Raw genomic sequence first — 18647 nt, forward strand, 5'->3', positions numbered from 1 at the left:
TCTTAGTGACCTCCGATATTCGAAGTCCAAAACCAGCCTTCAGTACCCGGCCTTGTAGCGCGGCGTGGAGGCCCAACGAATGCCTTGTTTCCAGCACGCGGTGTTGGTGAGTGAGGAGTCATGTGGCAGGAAATTACCCCGACCAGAAACAGCGCCCAGGCACTTCAGTGAGATCATGAGGCGGGGGAAAGGTCATCCTGGGCTGCTAGGGTGCCTGGGTTCTCGTTTTACCTCTGCCAATTATTTGGTGTCTGTTTAAGACTTAGGTGTCCTTAACTCTGAGCCCTTAAACATTTTATAAGCCGTTAGGTGTCCCCTAAATTTTAGCTAATTTAATTGCTTGCCTCTGTATTCCTCACAGGCAGAAAAGATGTACAAAAAGAATTTTGAAAAGTAAGCACATTCGGGAATTTTATCATTTGCAACTAGGAGAACATTCACCTATATCTTCACAGCATCCGTATTTAGTAGGAGCTCATGGAAATAATAGCTGTTATGGTTTGTCAACCACTTTATATAGTGTGTCTCTCCCTCTTACCAGAGACCTAAAGAATAGTTATTACTAGTCCCATTTTGAAGATGAGGAAACTAAGACTCAGAAATTAAGACTTTTTCTTTTTTTAATATTTATTTATTTATTGGATGCATCAGGTCTTAGTTGCAGCATGTGGGATCTTTTGTTGCAGTGCGCGGGCTTCTCTCTAGTTGTGGCGCAGGGGCTCAGTTGTCCCCCGGCATGTGGGATCTTAGTTTCGCCACCAGGGATCCAACCAGCGTCCTCTGCACTGCAAGATGGATTCTTAACCAGTGGATGACCGGGGAAGTCCCAAGACTTTTTTGAATAAGATAACCCATCTAATAAGTACCAGAGTCAGGAATCAGACCCAAGTCTCTGACTACAAGGCTCTCTCCATCATGCAGCTCATCCCAAAATTAACCACTGAATTATTCCAGTTGCTCCTAAAGGAAGCATTTACGTCGAAGCAGTATAATACGGTACTGAGAATTGGCTAGAGGCTGGCTGTATCACAAAATGTCACTTGCTTTTCTTTTTGTTTTTGGATTAAAATGAGCATCAAGGGTAACTGTGGGAAAAGAAATATCAAAACGATACTCTGGTGCGTTCTGTGGAAAGGCAGTTCTCCTTTGGCTTGGTTAAGGACAGAGGGTTTATTTAGTTTGAAACCAGGTAGAGTGACCTTCCTTTTGTTTTTGTTTGTTTTTCCCTTCTGTAGTTATTCCTTATCTGCCCTATCCATTCTCCTATAGGTAGGACTCTAATTCAGGGATTCCAGCTTACCCTGGCTGCCTTATTAATGGCTTTGCCCATTACTTCTTTAAGAAAGTTCTGGGTCTTAATACTTAGTATAAATGCGAGCCAGCATTAACTTTTCCAAATGTAGTAGGCTAATCTTATCCTTGTTTCATAGGAATGTTATATCTCTGAAGTTTTTTGAGCTGTCACGAGAAAGATAACATGTGTTAGGGAATTTCTAAACATTACCCAGGTGTTTGCTTCCTTTTATTTCCTACCCCTGCTTTTTTGAATTAGCTTTAATTATAATCAGTAACAAGTTCCTCACTCTTTTTCTTCCCAGGTCTCTCTGATAGTAGGAACTGGTTGGGCAGTGAAGGAAGTCTGCCTGTAGAAGGGGAGGTTCTTTGCATAGAGATCTAGCACTTTGACCTTTGGACTGATTCTTCTTCCACTATAACATTGCTACTTTTGTATGAGGATGGAGGGTGAACCGGTGACTTGGGAGGCCCACAGCATTGTGTAAAGTATAAGATATTTAAGAACAAGTTTGTCATCCCAGGTGGTTAGAGTTTGGCAATGTTAAGTTCTTTTTTTTATTTCTGATTTGAAAAGGTCCTATCCAGTTAAATCTTTGCAAAAGTACTAGCCAGCTGTGACATGGCCAGCTAAACCCGAAGCTTTTCATAAGCTTTCAGGTATCTCTAATAGTAGGTTTTTAGGCCAGTCCCTTGTTGTGCTAGAGTTTTGTGGTGTATGGGGAAGGATTTTGAATTTTTAAATCAGAAAAGCTATATCCTCTGTGGTACAAAATTGGAAACTTGATGCTTATGTTTGGAGGATGTATATTTGTTATGATTTACAGACTGTCATTTGTTCTACTCTTTAGATTGTAGTTAGAATCTTAATTAGTCAGAGTGAAAGATTATTTCACATAAGTTATTTTTTTCATTAGCGTTTGTTCTGCAAAAGTTACTCTTGGTGCACATTCCTTCCTGCCTTAGTTTCTCCATTTGTAAAAGATAATCTTGTCTTTTACTGGGTAAAATATAAGTACTGGGAGCTCTGACATAATCATCTTCAGTTCAGTCAATGAATATTTATTCATTGGCCTATAGTGTGCCAGGCCCAGTGCTAGGAAATACAGAAATTAAAAACAAAAAACCAGTTTCTGATTATTGGAAGAAATGAGAAAGCCAGTTTTTAAAATTCCTAATGAAAAATGCTGAGGTGAAGAGATATGAAAAAGGAAGTAGAAAGAAGGGGCATCTAACTAGGCTCGGGGTGAAGGGTAGCTAAGATAAAGGGAGAGGGGCATCAAGGGAGGTTGGGGGATTGGAGCCAACTTTTTCTTTTTCCCATTCATGGATGGGTTTTTTAAACCCACTTTTTTTTTTTAATTTATTTTATTTATTTATTTTTGGCAGCATTGGGTCTTCGTTGCTGCACACGGGCTTTCTCTAGCTGTGGTGAGTGGGGGCTACTCTTTGTTGTGGTGCTCAGGCTTCTCATTGCGGTGGCTTCTCTCGTTGTGGAGCACGAGCTCTAGGCGTGCGGGCTTCAGTAGTTGTGGCGCACAGGCTTAGTTGCTCCGCAGCATGTGGGATCCTCCCGGACTAGGGCTCGAACCCGTGTCCCCTGCATTGGCAGGCGGATTCTTAACCACTGCGCCACCAGGGAAGCCCTAAACCCACTTTTATTCGTTAATTGTCAGTAGTACAGATATTCCAAAAATATAAACAGACACTTAATGGCGTCCTACATTTCAAGTGTTGTTTTTTTAAAATTTTTATTTATTATTTATCTTTAGTTTTGGCTGCGTTGGGTCTTTGTTGTTGTGCGCGGGCTTCTCACTGCAGTGGCTTCTCTTGTTGCGGAGCACGAGCTCTAGGCGTGCGGGCTTTAGTAGTTGTGGCCCGCAGGCTCAGTAGTTGTGGCCCACGAGCTCTCGAGCGCAAGCTCAGTAGTTGTGGTGCACGGGCTTAGTTGCTCCGTGGCATGTGGGATCTTCCCTGGGCCAGGGCTCGAACCCGTGCCCCTGCATTGGCAGGCGGATTCTTAACCACTGCGCCACCAGGGAAGCCCCTCAAGTTTTTGAATACAACAAGTTTATCAAACCATGAACCTGTGAGCAAGGTAGTCAGAACCCCACAGCCCAGTCACGTTGGGAAGCAGATCTCCCCCACCCTCCAAACGGTATCTTGAAGGGGGTTACGTGGCACGACATGGAACATGTAAAATCTGAGATACTACAAGCAAAGAAGCTCACGGGGCGCAAAGAGGAGGGTCTGCTCCAGGGGCAAACCCCACAGCAGTAAAGGAATGGTGCAGGGGGCCAGACCCCTGCCTTCCCTCCCCTGCTTGAATGCAAGTATTTACCAGTATTAAAATAAAAGGACAAAACTAAAACCCCATTTTACAAAAAAGGCGACTGAGGGACAGTAGTGGCAAGTAACCGACTGAAGACCTGAAGGGGAAAACAGGCTTACTTTCCGCAGACACTTGACCTTTCTGGGACATGGGATACAGGACAGCCTTACGGGGGGGTTGCCTTATTGAATGAGGCCTCATGAACAGGGTAGGGGTAGCAAAACAGGACGGGATCCATTTCCCAGGGAATGACTGCCTTTAGACTTCCCATGCTTTTAGCACAGAGAAGTTTCTGGGCCACTGTTAACAGAGGTGAATTTGTAAAATGGTCAAAATCTTTGGGAGGCAGGAGGGAATTAAACAGAAGGTCCCAGGTTAACTGAAGGCAAATTTACTCAACCTCGCTATAGTAAGGGACCCATGGACCTACAGTGTCCCCTCTACAATGTGCAGAGTGGAAACTCTGACCCTTTCCAAATTGGTCCTGTGTCCAAAGCTCCCCCTATGAGAGGGACACGAACATCAGGCTTTTGATTTAGAAGCCCAATCAGAGAGACACACTGTGTCCCTGAAGAGGCACCTTAAAGAACTGAACCTGGCAGGTGGGCAGATTCCTGGCACGGTGTGAACTGGGGTCGACCAGGCCTGGTGGCCTATTGCTTCCCGAAGACCAGCCTCAAACAGGAAGGGCTGGTAGGAAACCCCGGAAGAGATCCTGGGGTGAACTGGCTCTCTCTCAATCTTGCCTTCCTCCAAAACTGAGTCTGGCCTGATTCCTCTAAGGAGCACGTCTTGCAGTCATCTCTTGCCCCTAACACACTGTGAAACTGGAGACCAGAAGGTGCATAATGACTTCAGGCTGGCTCTGGTCCACACCGATGGACCCTGCTTAGACCTATTTGGCTGAGCTGCCTCTCCAGGGAAGGGAGGAGAGGGTGAGTGGGGGTGTGGCATTTCCGGTGAGGAACTGCATGGGGGCAGGGCAGGGTTCTGGCGAGAACGAGGCCTATGGAGCCAGGCTTCATGCAGAAGCAGCGGGGACACTCCCACCAAGCCATGCTGGGCTCTGGTCATGAGTCCCTTGGAACACTTGGACAAGTCTGATAGGAAAGCGGGTGGCACCAGCTCTTCCTTCACCTGGAGGCAAGGAGACCCAAAGCAGGGCAGAAAGGGGCCTCGGAACTGGATCAGCTTAGAGCCTCTTATTGCTTATTTAGTCAGAAAAGCATAGCTGGACCCCATGGCAGATTTGGCCCAAGGGCTAATCCTTAGGATGGGGCTTGGGAGAGAGGTCCCTCCTGCAATATTAGGATAGAGGCCTAGGCCAGGGCCTTAGAATCAGAAGCTCCCACTTTCCTTCAGGAGGTGTCGCTCCTGGCCAGCCCTGGAGCCCTCTTCCCCTACCTGCATGAAGCAGGATCCCACAGGCACCAGGGAATGATGCCTGGGAAATGATCACATGGGCTTTGGGGACCCTGTTCTACTCATGTGACACCAAAGGGAAAGACAAAGCCTCACATACTTGGGACAAGGAGGGGAGGTGGCATCACAATGCTAGAGAAGGATGCTAGGCGCTCAGAACGCCAAGCTGCTGCTCCACCACCTGGTCCCGGCTAGCTCCCCACACTGCCCTAGTGTGTGGCCAGTCTGAAAAGGATAATGGGGGTAAGTCCTGAGTGGGCGGTGTTCTTGCACCTGAAGCAACTTACAAATGCTTTGTGACATCTGCCTCCAGGGAAAACAGAGAGGGGGATAGGAACCCCCTCCCACCCAAGGGAGGGAGGGGAAGCCATGGTTAAGGCAGTGATGCTGAAGTGAGGCTTCCTCTGGGGGATCCCTTGTGTGGAGCCAACTCATAAAGGTTGAGAGATGTTTGCAGGCACATAAGGAGAAAGGTGTTCCAGACAGAGAGCTCTGCAAGAACAAACATCATGAGAGGAACAGTTGAGGGACTCTAGATGAGTTTGGTTGGAGTGAGTTTGGTTGGGAGTGAGAATATGTGGACCAGTGAAGCTGAGGATATACTGGGGGCTGCATTATGAAGAGTTTTGAATACTGTGATAAGAATATTCAGCCACAGCCTAAAGGCAACTCCATAGTAAACCTTCTTTTAAAGCTCCTTTCATTTAAACTTACCATCCCATTGCTTCATAAAGAAGCCCTCAATTTGCCTGCCATTACACTCATAACCAACATCTATCTCTTCAGATACTATTTAAGAGGACTCCTTCCTCCACTCTCAGGTTAATCTCTCTACTTACTTTGCTTTTGCTCTGTTTTTCAACTTCTTCTGACTCCATCATTCAGCATTTAAATATGCTCAAGACTCTGCCATCTTAAGAAACAGCCACTATATTTTGACTCTTTTTGTGTGTGCTTAAATTAAAATATATTTCAGTTAAGTAGCTTTATGCAATTCAGATTTTCCATCAATATTGCTTTTTTTTCTTTTTCTAAATTTGAGATATAATTGATATATTTTTACTCTTATCTGTATTCCTTCCATCACCAAGTTTTTTGAAAAAGTTGTTACACTTACCACTCCTTTATGCTCAGTTATTATTTATTATGGTGAAACTAAGCTGATGCTGCCATTGTGTTGCTTTAGGCTCATAGGCTTTAAGGGATTCAGTGGAGTTGAAAGTTTAAATAATAATTCATCAAGGTCAGCAAATAGATGTTTAAAAACTCCTAAGACATCATTAGTTAAGCACGTGTATTGGAATAAGATTTTTTTTTTTTTTTTTTTTTTTTTGCGGTACGAGGGCCTCTCACTGTTGTGGCCTCTCCCGTTGTGGAGCACAGGCTCTGGACGCGCAGGCTCAGCGGCCATGGCTCACGGGCCCAGCCGCTCCGCGGCACGTGGGATCTTCCCAGACCGGGGCACGAACCCATGTCCCCTGCATTGGCAGGCGGACTCTCAACCACTGCGCCACCAGGGAAGCCCTAAAAATTTTTTTTTTAACTTTTTATTTTATATTGGGGTATAGCCGATTAACAATGTTGTGATTGTTTCAACAGAATTTTTATTATTCAGCATATAAGCTCAAGCAGGGAAAAAATATAGGTCATAAAACTTATCAATTAGCCAACTCATTAATAGGACCATTTTCTTTTAAAATTTTATTTATTCATCTGGTTCAAAGTTCAAAAGGTACAAATGGGCATATGGTGAAGTCACCCTCCTGTTTCTGTTTCCTAGCTACCCACTTCCCCTTTCCAGTGGCAAACGTTGTTATTGGTTTTCTATATATCCTTCCAGATATATTTTATTCATGTCTAAGCAATTATATTTTTCCTCTTTTACACAAATGGTAACATAATATAAGCACTGTTTTATATTTTTCCTTAAAATTTTTTTTTTTTTACTATACATCTTGGAGAACCTTCCAAATCAGTGTATAATGTGCTTCCTTTTATGGCTATGTAGTATTCCATTGTCTGAATGTATCATTATTATTTAAAAAATCCCCTATTGGTGAATATTTGTATTGTTTTCCATCTTTTGTTATTATTAGAATGACTTCATTTCCTGGTTTGTTTGGGACAGTCTCAGCTATGCCAATTGTCCCAGCTTAAATTTTTTTTTTCTTTATTGGAGTATAATTGCTTTACAATGATGTGTTAGTTTCTGCTTTGTAACATAGCGAATCAGCTATACATATACATATATCCCCATATCTCCTCCCTCTTGCGTCTCCCTCCCACCCTCCCTATCCCACCCCTCTAGGTGGTCACAAAACACCAAGCTAATCTCCTTGTGCTATGCTGCTGCTTCCCACTAGCTATCTGTTTTACATTTGGTAGTGTATATATGTCCAGCTTAAATATTAATAGTGTCCCTTTGTCTTATAAAAGTGTCCCGATTTGGACAAAACAAAACAATTTATTTTATGGTTACCTTAGCTAATACAATGCTGCAGTGAATAAGATTATATATCCTTTTATTTTGCAAGTTTGCAAATATAACTGTAAGTTGAATCCTAGAAGTAGAATTGCTGAGTCCAAGAGCCCGCATGCAACAACGAAGACCCAACGCAGCCAAAAATAAATAAATAAATTTATTAAAATAAAAAGGTCTATACATTTGTAATTTTGATAGATGTTGCCATTTTGCCTTCCATATTGGTCATACCATTTTCCAGTCTCACCAACAATCAGAAGAGTACTTGTTTTTCCACCCTTACCTCAGTTCATTATCACTTTGTTTTTTAATGTTTGTTTTTCCAATAGGTATAAAATGCTATCTCAGTGTTTGTTTTTTTTTTTAGTGTTGTTTTTATTTTACTTTTTAAAAATTACCAATGAGGTTGAGCATCTTTTTATGTGTTTAAGAACCATTTGTGTTTCCGTTTTTATGAATTATTCATGTATTTTCCTATGTTTTTGTTGGATATTAGCCTTTTGTGAAATGAGTTGCATACATTCCTCCTCCTCCCAGTTTATCATTTGACTTTTGGTTTTCCTTTTGCAGTTTTGCCATGTAGGAATTTTTTATCTTTACGTAGTCAGATTTCTTCATCTGTATTTTCTATTCAATGAATATCAAAATCCATTATTCAGCTGGAATCACGTGTAATCTTTGATTTCCTCATCCTTCAGATCCTATAATAGTCTCAAATCCATCTACTTCTCCCCATTCTTACTATTCTAGTTAAGCTTCTTAATTCAGTTCTCCCTCCCATCAGTTTCACTCACTTCTATTCTTAAAAGCATAGCCACAAGTGATCTTTCAGAAATGCAAATCTGGTTACGTTGTGTTTTTATGGAACCCATTGATGATTTCCCAAATCTACCATAACTTAAAATATAGAGAAAAATGAATGGGGAAAAAAACAAATGAGAGATGAGGACACTTAGCAAATGTAGATAACTCTTTTTTTAAAAAAAGATTTATTTATTCATTTTATAATTTTTTATTTTTGCTGCGTTGGGTCTTTGTTGCTGTGCGCAGGCTTTCTCTAGTTGTGACGAGTGGAGGCTACTCTTCACTGCAGTGCGCGGACCTCTCACTGCGGTGGCTTCTCGTAGCGGAGCACGGGCTCTGGGTGCATGGGCTTTAGTAGTTGTGGCACACGGGCTCAGTAGTTGTGGTTTGTGGGCTCTAGAGCACAGGCTTAGTAGTTGTGGCACGTGGGCTTAGTTGCTCCGTGGCATGTGGGATCTTCCCGGGCCAGGGATCAAACCTGTGTCCCCTGCATTGGCAGGCAGATTCTTAACCACTGTGCCACCAGGGAAGTCCAGATTACTCTTGACTATGGGGAAAATTAAAAGAACAAGAATAGCTAGAGAAGAATCTATAGTTCAGGGAAGGGGATTTTGTTTGTTTTGCATGTTTGTTTTTGTTTTGTCTTTTTAAGAAAATCATCATCTCAGTATGCTGAGGAGGAAAGCCAGTAGAGATGAAAAGGTTGAAGATACCAGGTGAATATTATATGCTAAGATTATAGGGAGAAAAAGTGAGGTAGAAAGCTTGAGAATGGTAAATATTTAGAATAGCTTTTGTAGAAGTAAGAGAAGGCACTAACTAGAATCTTGTAGGAGTGTTGGGAAATATCTAAGAGCCTGTTTGAGATGAGAAGTTTGTAGTTTAAACATTTACGCAGAAAAAAAAATACAGATAGTTGTATGTGGGAGTGCTGTGAAACTTTCAATGGACAGATAATCCCAATCTTATGCACTTTGTTCCATGAAATAGAAAAAGAAGAAAAACTTTACAACTTGTTTTGTTAAATTACTGTATATTTTAAAACCAAAACCAGACAAGGACAGTTTAGGAAAGATAATTATAAAGACATAGGTGCAAAAATCATAAAACATACGTTTTATGATCAAGGAATTTTTATCTCAAGGATGCTAGAATGGTTAACATTAGAAAATGTGCATAATTACCAAATCAACAGATTAAGAGAGAAAATCTATTTGATCCTCCTGGTCACTGCAGAAGAAGTATTTGATAAAATTAAATACCTATTCATCTTCAAAGTTCTTAGCAAACTAGACAAGGAAAGGAATATCCTGATAAACCTGACAAAGGGTTTTTCAGGTAACAGGCCTGGTATCACAACTTCTGTTAAATATTTTATTGGAGGTCTTATTATTGTCCAGTAAGACAAGAAAAATAAACAAAAGATATAAAGGTTACAAGAAAAGATACAAAATTGTCATTATTCACAAGTGATATTTATGAGGAAAATCCAAGTGACAGGTAAATTGTTGGGGCTAATAAGAGAGTTAAACAAGGTTGCTAGATAAAAGATCAGTATCCAGAATTCAATAGCATTCCTATATTGAAGTAATAATTATACCTATTTCTTATGGCATTACAAACTGAGAAGTGCACATGAATAAACCTATTATAGGATGCGTAAGAATTTTAGGGAGAAATTAGTTAATGGAAAGGTATACCGTATATTGCAAATTCTAAGCTGGCTCCCATGATCCCCGCCTCCTGATATTCATGCCTTGTGTAAACCCTTCCTCTTGAGTATGAATGGGAGCTGTGATTTGCTTTTTTAAATTTATTTTTATTTATTTTTGCTGTGTTGGGTCTTCGTTTCTGTGCAAGGGCTTTCCCTAGTTGTGGCAAGCGGGGGCCACTCTTCATCGCGGTGCACGGGCCTCTCACTATCGCGGCCTCTCTTGTTGCGGAGCGCAGGCTCCAGACGCGCAGGCTCAGTAGTTGTGGCTCACGGGCCTAGTTGCTCCGCGGCATGTGGGATCCTCCCAGACCAGAGGTCGAACCCGTGTCCCCTGCATTAGCAGGCAGATTCTCAACCACTGCGCCACCAGGGAAGCCCTAATTTGCTTTTAAGAAATAAAATCTGGCAAAGGTTACTCTCCCTTGTTGGCATTCAAGAAGCAAACTGCCATTTTGTGAGCTGTCCTAAGGAGAAGGCCACATGATAAGGAACTGGAGGCAGCCCCTAGCCAACACACAGCAAGAAATTGAGGCCCTCATCCAACAGCCTGCAAGGAACTGAATGCTGCCAAAAATCATGTGACAGAAGTGGATCCTTCCCAACTTGAGCCTTAGATGAGAACTCAGCCCTGGCCAACGCTGACTGTAGCCTAGCTAAGCCATGCCCAGACAACTGACCCATAGAAACTGTGAGATAATAAATATGTGTTGTTATATACTACTAAGTTAATGATAATATTTTATGCAGCAATAGACAACTAATATACCGTGTTAAATGGAGGGAAACAATAAAAAATATGGAGGCTCTCCCCAAAGTAACTTATAAACTTAATACAATTCCAATTAAAATCTCAACAGGGTTTTGCACAGAATTTTCATGAATCCTAAAATTTTATTGATAGTAGAAGACAAAACAGAAGCCAAGATAATTTTGTAAAAGAGTGAAGAAGGGTCTGGACTTCTCTACAGGATATCAAAACTTTATAAAGCTATGTGGTAAAGATGTGATTAACTTTTTAAGAAACTGCCAGTGTTCCAAAGTGGCTTACCATTTTAAATTCCCACCAGCAATGTATGAGAGTTTTGGTTTCTCTACATCCTCATCAACACTTACTATTGTCTGTCTTTTTTATTATAGCCATTCTAATGGGCATATAGTAGTATCTCATTGTGGTTTTAATTTGCATTTCCCTAAAACCCAATGATTCTGAACAGCTTTTTATGTGCTTATTAGTCATTTGGGTGTCTTTGGTGAAGTGTCTATTCAAGTCTTCTGTACATTTTTAAATTGGGTTATTGCCTTATTATTGAGTTATAAGAGTTCTTTGTATATTCTAGATACAAGTCTTTTATCAGATATGTGATTTGCGATATTTTCTTCCAGCCAGCGGCTTGTTTTTTCATTTTCTTAATTGTATCTCTTAAAAGTCAAAAGTTTTAAATTTTATTGAAGTCTAATTTATCATATTTTTCTTTTATGCCTCATGCTTTTGGTGTTGTCTCTGGGAATTCTGCTAGCCCAGAGTCATGAAGATTTTCTCCTGTTTTCTTCTAGAAGACTATAGTTTTAAGCTTTTTCATTTAATTCTGTGATCCATTTTGAATTAATTTTTGTGTATGGTATGAGGTAAGGGTCTAAGTTTTTCTTTTTTGCATGTGGATATCCAATTATTCCAGCACTATTTGTGGAAAAATTCTTTCCTCATTGAATTGTCTTGACACCTTTGTTGAAAATCAGTTGACCATTAATATAAGGGTTTCTTTCTGGTCTCAAAATTCTGTTCCATTGATCTACATTCCTATCTTTATAATAATACCACATTCTCTTGAGTACTTTAGCTTTCTCATAAGCTTTGAAATCAATTACAGTTAGTGTAAATCTTTCAATTGTTCTTTTTCAAAATTGTTTTGGTTCTCCTAGGTCTTTTGCACTTTCATCAGCTTATCAACTTCTACAAAGAACTCTACTAGGATTTTGAGAGGAATTGCATTGAAACTATGTATCAATTTGGGGGAAATTACCATCTTAACAATTACTTCTTTAATTTCTCTCAGCAATGTTTTATACTTTTTGGTGTATAAATTTTACATTTGTTTTGTTAAATTTATTCCTATTTAATTCCTTTTGATATTATTATGAATGGAATTGTTTTCTTAATTTCATTTCAGTCTGTTTATTGCCAGTGTATAGAAATATAGTTGATTTCTGTATATTGATCTTGTATCCTGTGACCTCCCTGGACTCATTTACTAATTCTAGTAGTTTTATTGTGGGATTTTCTACATAGACTGTCATGTCTTGAATAAGGACAGTCTTATTTCTTCCTTTCCAATCTGGATTCCTTTAAGCTATTTGTTTTTGTTTTTGTTGTTTGTCTGCTTTTTCTTAGGGCATTGTCTAGAACTTCCAGCATAATGTTGAATAGAAATGGTGAGAGCAGACACCTTTGCCTTGTTCCTGATTTTACAGGGAATGCATTCAGCCTTTTAGTGTTAGGTATGAAGTTAGCTGTAGGGTTTTTATAACTTTTTTTCTATCAAAATGAGGAAATTTCCTCCTATTATTAGCTAGGAGATTTTATCATGAATGAGTATCAGATTTTGTCAAATGCTAGTTCTGCATTTACTGAGATGATCATGGGGATTTTGCCTTTATTCTTTTAATATGCCAAATTACATTACTTGATTTTTGAACATTTAACCAGCCTTGGGTTCCTGGCACTAACTGCAGTTGATCATGGTGTTTACACCTTTTTTATATGTTCCTGAATTCAGTTTGCTAATATTTTTTAAAATAAATTTAGTTATTTAATTTATTTATTTTTGGCTCTATTGGGTCTTTGTTGCTGCGCGTGGGCTTTCTCTAGTTGCGGTGAGTGGGCTTCTCATTGCTGTGGCTTCTCTAGTTGCGGAGCATGGGCTCTAGGCATGTGGGCTTCAGTAGTTGTAGCATGTGGGCTCGGTAGTTGTGGCTTGCGGACTCTAGAGCACAGTCTCAGTAGTTGAGGCACAAGGGCTTAGTTGTTCTGCGGCATGTGGGATCTTCCTGGACTAGGGCTCGAACCTGTGTCCCCTGCATTGGCAGGTGGATTCTTAACCACTGCGCCACCAGGGAAGTCCCTTGGTTTGCTAATAATTTTGTTGAGGTTTTTTACATCTACATTCATAAGGGATATTTGTATATAGTTTTTTTTCCTTATGATACCCAATCAGATTTTAACCTAATGATTTTTAATAACCTTTGATAATCATTACCCAAATGAACTGTTTCACTAGGGGTTGCAAAGTGGTGCTATTCTATCATTCCTTATTTATTATTTTAAATTTTTCTATAAATAAGGACTTTGCTTTGTCAACTATTTGGTCATTCAGGGATACAGTTCATATAGAAAAGGTAGGCTGTATATTTGATCTGTTTCTCTTTATTTGCTAAGTTATAGAATAATAAGTTGGTTCTGTAATATCCTCCAAAGGTTATCAGAGTTTTAAAAATTATTATGATTTTGAACAACTATGATATGTTTACATTCTTTGCAGTTGTTATTCTTTTTGATGCTCAAATGTCCCATCTCTGGACAGTGGGAGTCCCCTCAAGTTGACTCTTGAATTCTTTGACACAACCCCAAGTAGTTTTGTTTTGTTGTTTTGATGGTTGACAGATCTTTTATTAACAGTCGAAAGACTTCACACTTGTTACAATAGGAGAATAAGTGTTTCTTTAATGAATAATTAAATGAAAACTACCTAGGACCTTATAGGATTTTTAATGTGTACTAGGTTTGATACATATCTTAGAAGATAGGACTAGCTTGCTGGAATCATGAGGGTATGACCGAAAATTAGGAACAGTAATTTATAAAACATTCACCTAGATGCACCAGAGGGCAGACAGCAGAAGCAAGAAGAACTACAATCCTGCAGCCTGTGGGTCAAAAACCACATTCACAGAAAGATAGACAAGATGAAAAGTCAGAGGGCTATGTACCAGATGAAGGAACAAGATAAAACCCCAGAAAAACAACTAAATGAAGTGGAGATAGGCAACCTTCCAGAAAAAGAATTCAGAATAATGATAGTGAAGATGATCCCAGACCTCGGAAAAAGGATGGAGGCAAAGATTGAGAAGATGCAATAAATGTTTAACAAAGACCTAGAAGAATTAAAGAACAAACAGAGATGAACAATACAATAACTGACATGAAAACTACACTAGAAGGGATCAATAGCAGAATAACTGAGGCAGAAGAATGGATAAGTGACCTGGAAGACAGAATGGTAGAATTCACTGCTACAGAACAGAATAAAGAAAAAAGAATGAAAAGAAATGAAGACAGCCTAAGAGATCTCTGGGACAATATTAAACGCAACAACATTCGCATTATAGGGGTCCCAGAAGGGGGAGAGAGAGAGAAAGGACCTGAGAAAATATTTGAAGGGATTATAGACGAAAACTTCCCTAACATGGGAAAGGAAATAGCCACCCAAGTCCAGGAAGCACAGCGAGTCCCATACAGGATAAACCCAAGGAGAAACACACCGAGACACATAGTAATCAAATTGGTAAAAATTAAAGACAAAGAAAAATTATTGAAAGCAGCAAGGGAAAAACGACAAATAACATACAAGGGAACTCCCATAAAGTTAACAGCTGATTTCTCAGCAGAAACTCTACAAGCCAGAAAGGAGTGGCATGATATACTTAAAGTGATGAAAGGGAAGAACTTACAACCAAGATTACTCTACCTGGCAAGGATCTCATTCATATTCAATGGAGAAATCAAAAGCTTTACAGACAAACAAAAGCTAAGAGAATTCAGCACCACCAGACCAGCTCTACAACAAATGCTAAAGGAACTTCTCTAACTGGGAAACACAAGAGAAGAAAAGGACCTACAAAACCAAACCCAAAACAATTAAGAAAATGGTAATAGGAACATACATATTGATAATTACCTTAAACATAAATGGCTTAAATGCTCCAACCAAAAGACACAGTTGCTGAATGGATACAAAAACAAGACCCATATTTATGCTGTCTACAGGAGACCCACTTCAGACTTAGGGACACATACAGACTGAAAGTGAGAGGATGGAAAAAGATATTCCATGCAAATGGAAATCAAAAGAAAGCTGATTTTATCATATCAGATAAAATAGACTTTAAAATAAAGACTGTTACAAGAGACAAGGAAGGACACTACATAATGATCAAGGGATCAATCCAAGAAGAAGATGTAACAATTATAAATATATGTGCACCCAACATAGGAGTACCTCAATACATAAGGCAACTGCTAACAGCTATAAAAGAGGAAATCGACAGTAACACAATAATAGCAGGGGACTTTAACACCTCACTTACACCAATGGACAGATCATCCAAAATGAAAGTAAATACGGAAACAGAAGCTTTAAATGATACAATAGACCAGATAGGTTTAATTGATATTTATAGGACATTCCATCCAAAAACAGCAGATTACACTTTCTTGTCAAGTGTGCACGGAACATTCTCCAGGATAGTTCACATCTTGGTTCACAAATCAAGCCTCAGTAAATTTAAGAAAATTGAAATCATATCAAGCATCTTTTCTGACCACAATGCTATGAGATTAGAAATCAGTTACAGGGAAAAAAACGTAAAAAACACAAACACATGAAGGCTAAACAATACGTTACTAAATAACCAAGAGATCACTGAAGAAATCAAAGAGGAAATCAAAAAATACCTAGAGACAAATGACAATGAAAACACAATGATCCAAAACCTATGGGATGGGCTTCCCTGGTGGCGCAGTGGTTGAACGTCCGCCTGCTGATGCAGGGACACGGGTTCGTGCCCCGGTCCGGGAAGATCCCACATGCCGTGGAGCAGCTGGGCCCACGAGCCATGGCCGCTGAGCCTGCGCGTCCGGAGCCTGTGCTCCACAACGGGAGAGGCCACAACAGTGAGAGGCCCGCGTACTGCAAAAAAACAAAACAAAACAAACAAAACCTATGGGATACAGCAAAAACAGTTCTAAGAGGGAAGTTTATAGCTATACAAGCCTACCTCAAGAAACAAGAAAAATCTCAAATAAATAATCTAACCTTACACCTAAAGGAACTAGAGAAAGAAGAACAAACAAAACCTAAGGTTAGCAGAAAGAAAGAAATCATAAAGATCGGAGCAGAAATAAATGAAATAGAAGCAAAGAAAGCAATAGCAAAGATCAATAAAACTAAAAGCTGGTTCTTTGAGAAGATAAACAAGATTGATAAACCATTAGCCAGACTCATCAAGAAAAAGAGGGAGAGGACTCAAATCAATAAAATTAGAAATGAAAAAGGAGAAGTTACAACAGACACCGCAGAAATACAAAGCATCCTAAGAGACTACTACAAGCAGCTCTATGCCAATTAAATGGACAACTGGAAGAAATGGACAAATTCTTAGAAAGGTATAAGCTTCCAAGACTGAACCAGGAAGAAATAGAAAGTATGAACAGAACAATCACAAGTAATGAAATTGAAACTGTGATTAAAAATCTTCCAACAAAAGTCCAGGACCAGATGACTTCACAGGTGAATTCTATCAAACATTTAGAGAAGAGCTAACACCCATCCTTCTCAAACTCTTCCAAAAAATTGCAGAGGAAGGAACACTCCCAAACTCATTCTATGAGGCCACCATCACCCTGATACCAAAACCAGACAAAGATACTACAAAAAAACAAAATTACAGACCAATATCACTGATGAATATATGCAAAATCCTCAGCATGCAAAAATCCTCAGCAAAATACTAGCAAACAGAATCCAACAGCACATTAAAAGGGTCATACACCATGATCAAGTGGGATTTATCCCAGGGATGCAAGGATTCTTCAGTATACGCAAATCATCAGTGTGATACACCATATTAACAAATTGAAGAATAAAAACCATATGATCATCTCAATAGATGCAGAAAAAGTTTTTGACAAAATTTGACACCCATTTAGGATAAAAACTCTCCAGAAAGTGGGCATAGAGGGAACCTACCTCAACATAATAAAGGCCATACATGACAAACCCACAGCAAACAATGGTGAAAAACTGAAAGCATTTCCTCTAAGATCAGGAAGAAGACAAGGATGTCCGCTCTCACCACTATTATTCAACTTAGTTTTGGAAGTCCTAGCCATGGCAATCAGAGAAGAAAAAGAAATAAAAAGAATACAAATTGGAAAAGAAGAAGTAAAATTGTCACTGTTTGCAGATGACATGATACTATACATAGAGAATCCTAAAAATGCCACCAGAAAACTACTAGAGCTAATCAATGAATTTGGTAAAGTTGCAGGATACAAAATTAATGCACAGAAATCTCTTGCATTCCTATACACTAATGATGAAAAATCTGAAAGAGAAATTAAGGAAACACTTCCATTTACCATTGCAACAAAAAGAATAAAATACCTAGGAATAAACGTACCTAGGGAGACAAAAAACCTATATGCAGAAAACTATAAGACACTGATGAAAGAAATTAAAGATGATACCAACAGATGGAGAGATATACCATGTTCTTGGATTGGAAGAATCAATATTGTGAAAATGACTATACTACTCAAAGCAATCTACAGATTCAATGCAATCCCTATTGAATTACCAATGGCATTTTTTACGGAACTGGAACAAAAAATCTTAAAATTTGTATGGAGACACAAAAGACCCCGAATAGCCAAAGCAGTCTTGAGGGGAAAAAATGGAGCTGGAGGAATCAGACTCCCTGACTTCAGACTATACTACAAAGCTACAGTAATCAAGAGAATATGGTACTGGCACAAAAACAGAAACATAGATCAATGGAACAAGATAGAAAGCCCAGAGATAAACCCATGCACCTATGGTCAACTAATCTATGACAAAGGAGGCAAGGATATACAATGGAGAAAAGACAGTCTCTTCAATAAGTGGTGCTGGGGGGCTTCTCTGGTGGCGCAGTGGTTGAGATGCAGGGGACACGGGTTCGTGCCCCGGTCCAGGAAGATCCCACATGCCGCAGAGCGGCTGGGCCCGTGAGCCATGGCCGCTGAGCCTGTGTGTCCAGAGCCTGTGCTCTGCAACGAGAGAGGCCACAACAGTGGGAGGCCCGCGTACTGCAAAAAAAAAAAAAAAAATGGTGCTGGGAAAACTGGACAGCTACGTGTAAAAGAATGAAATTAGAACACTCCCTAACGCCATACACAAAAATAAACTCAAAATGGGTTAGAGACCTAAATGTAAGACTGGACACTATAAAACTCTTAGAGGAAAACATAGGAAGAACACTCTTTGACATAAATCACAGCAAGATCTTTTTTGATCCACCTCCTAGAGTAATGGAAATAAAAACCAAAATAAACAAATGAGACCTAATGAAACTTAAAAGCTTTTACACAGCAAAGGAAACCATAAGCAAGATGAAAAGACAACCCTCAGAATGGGAGAAAATATTTGCAAACGAATCAACGGACAAAGGATTAATCTCCAAAATATATAAACAACTCATGCAGCTCAATATTAAAGAAACAAACAACCCAATCCAAAAATGGGCACAAGACCTAAATAGACATTTCTCCAAAGAAGACATACAGA

At 39.6% G+C, this 18647-nt stretch overlaps 1 protein-coding gene across 3 annotated transcripts in view; it reads left to right on the forward strand.

Annotated features, from left to right (window-relative positions):
* The window catches only part of RBMS2 (RNA binding motif single stranded interacting protein 2), a 103683-nt gene that overhangs the window by 15753 nt on the left and 69283 nt on the right, over positions 1–18647 (forward strand). Inside the window, exon 1 of one of the 3 annotated variants that reach the window (XM_027106706.1) lies at positions 2–106. The exons of the other annotated variants lie outside the window; for them this stretch is intronic. The gene's annotated coding sequence lies outside the window, so the exon portion shown is untranslated. Of the gene's footprint in view, position 1; positions 107–18647 lie in introns of those variants that run through there. 3 annotated transcript variants of the gene reach the window in all.

Source organism: Aethalodelphis obliquidens, unplaced genomic scaffold (genome assembly GCF_003676395.1).
Source record: "Aethalodelphis obliquidens isolate GAN/ISIS:26980383/991018 unplaced genomic scaffold, ASM367639v1 scaffold8, whole genome shotgun sequence".
In the NCBI taxonomy this organism is placed as follows: Eukaryota; Metazoa; Chordata; class Mammalia; order Artiodactyla; family Delphinidae; genus Aethalodelphis; species Aethalodelphis obliquidens.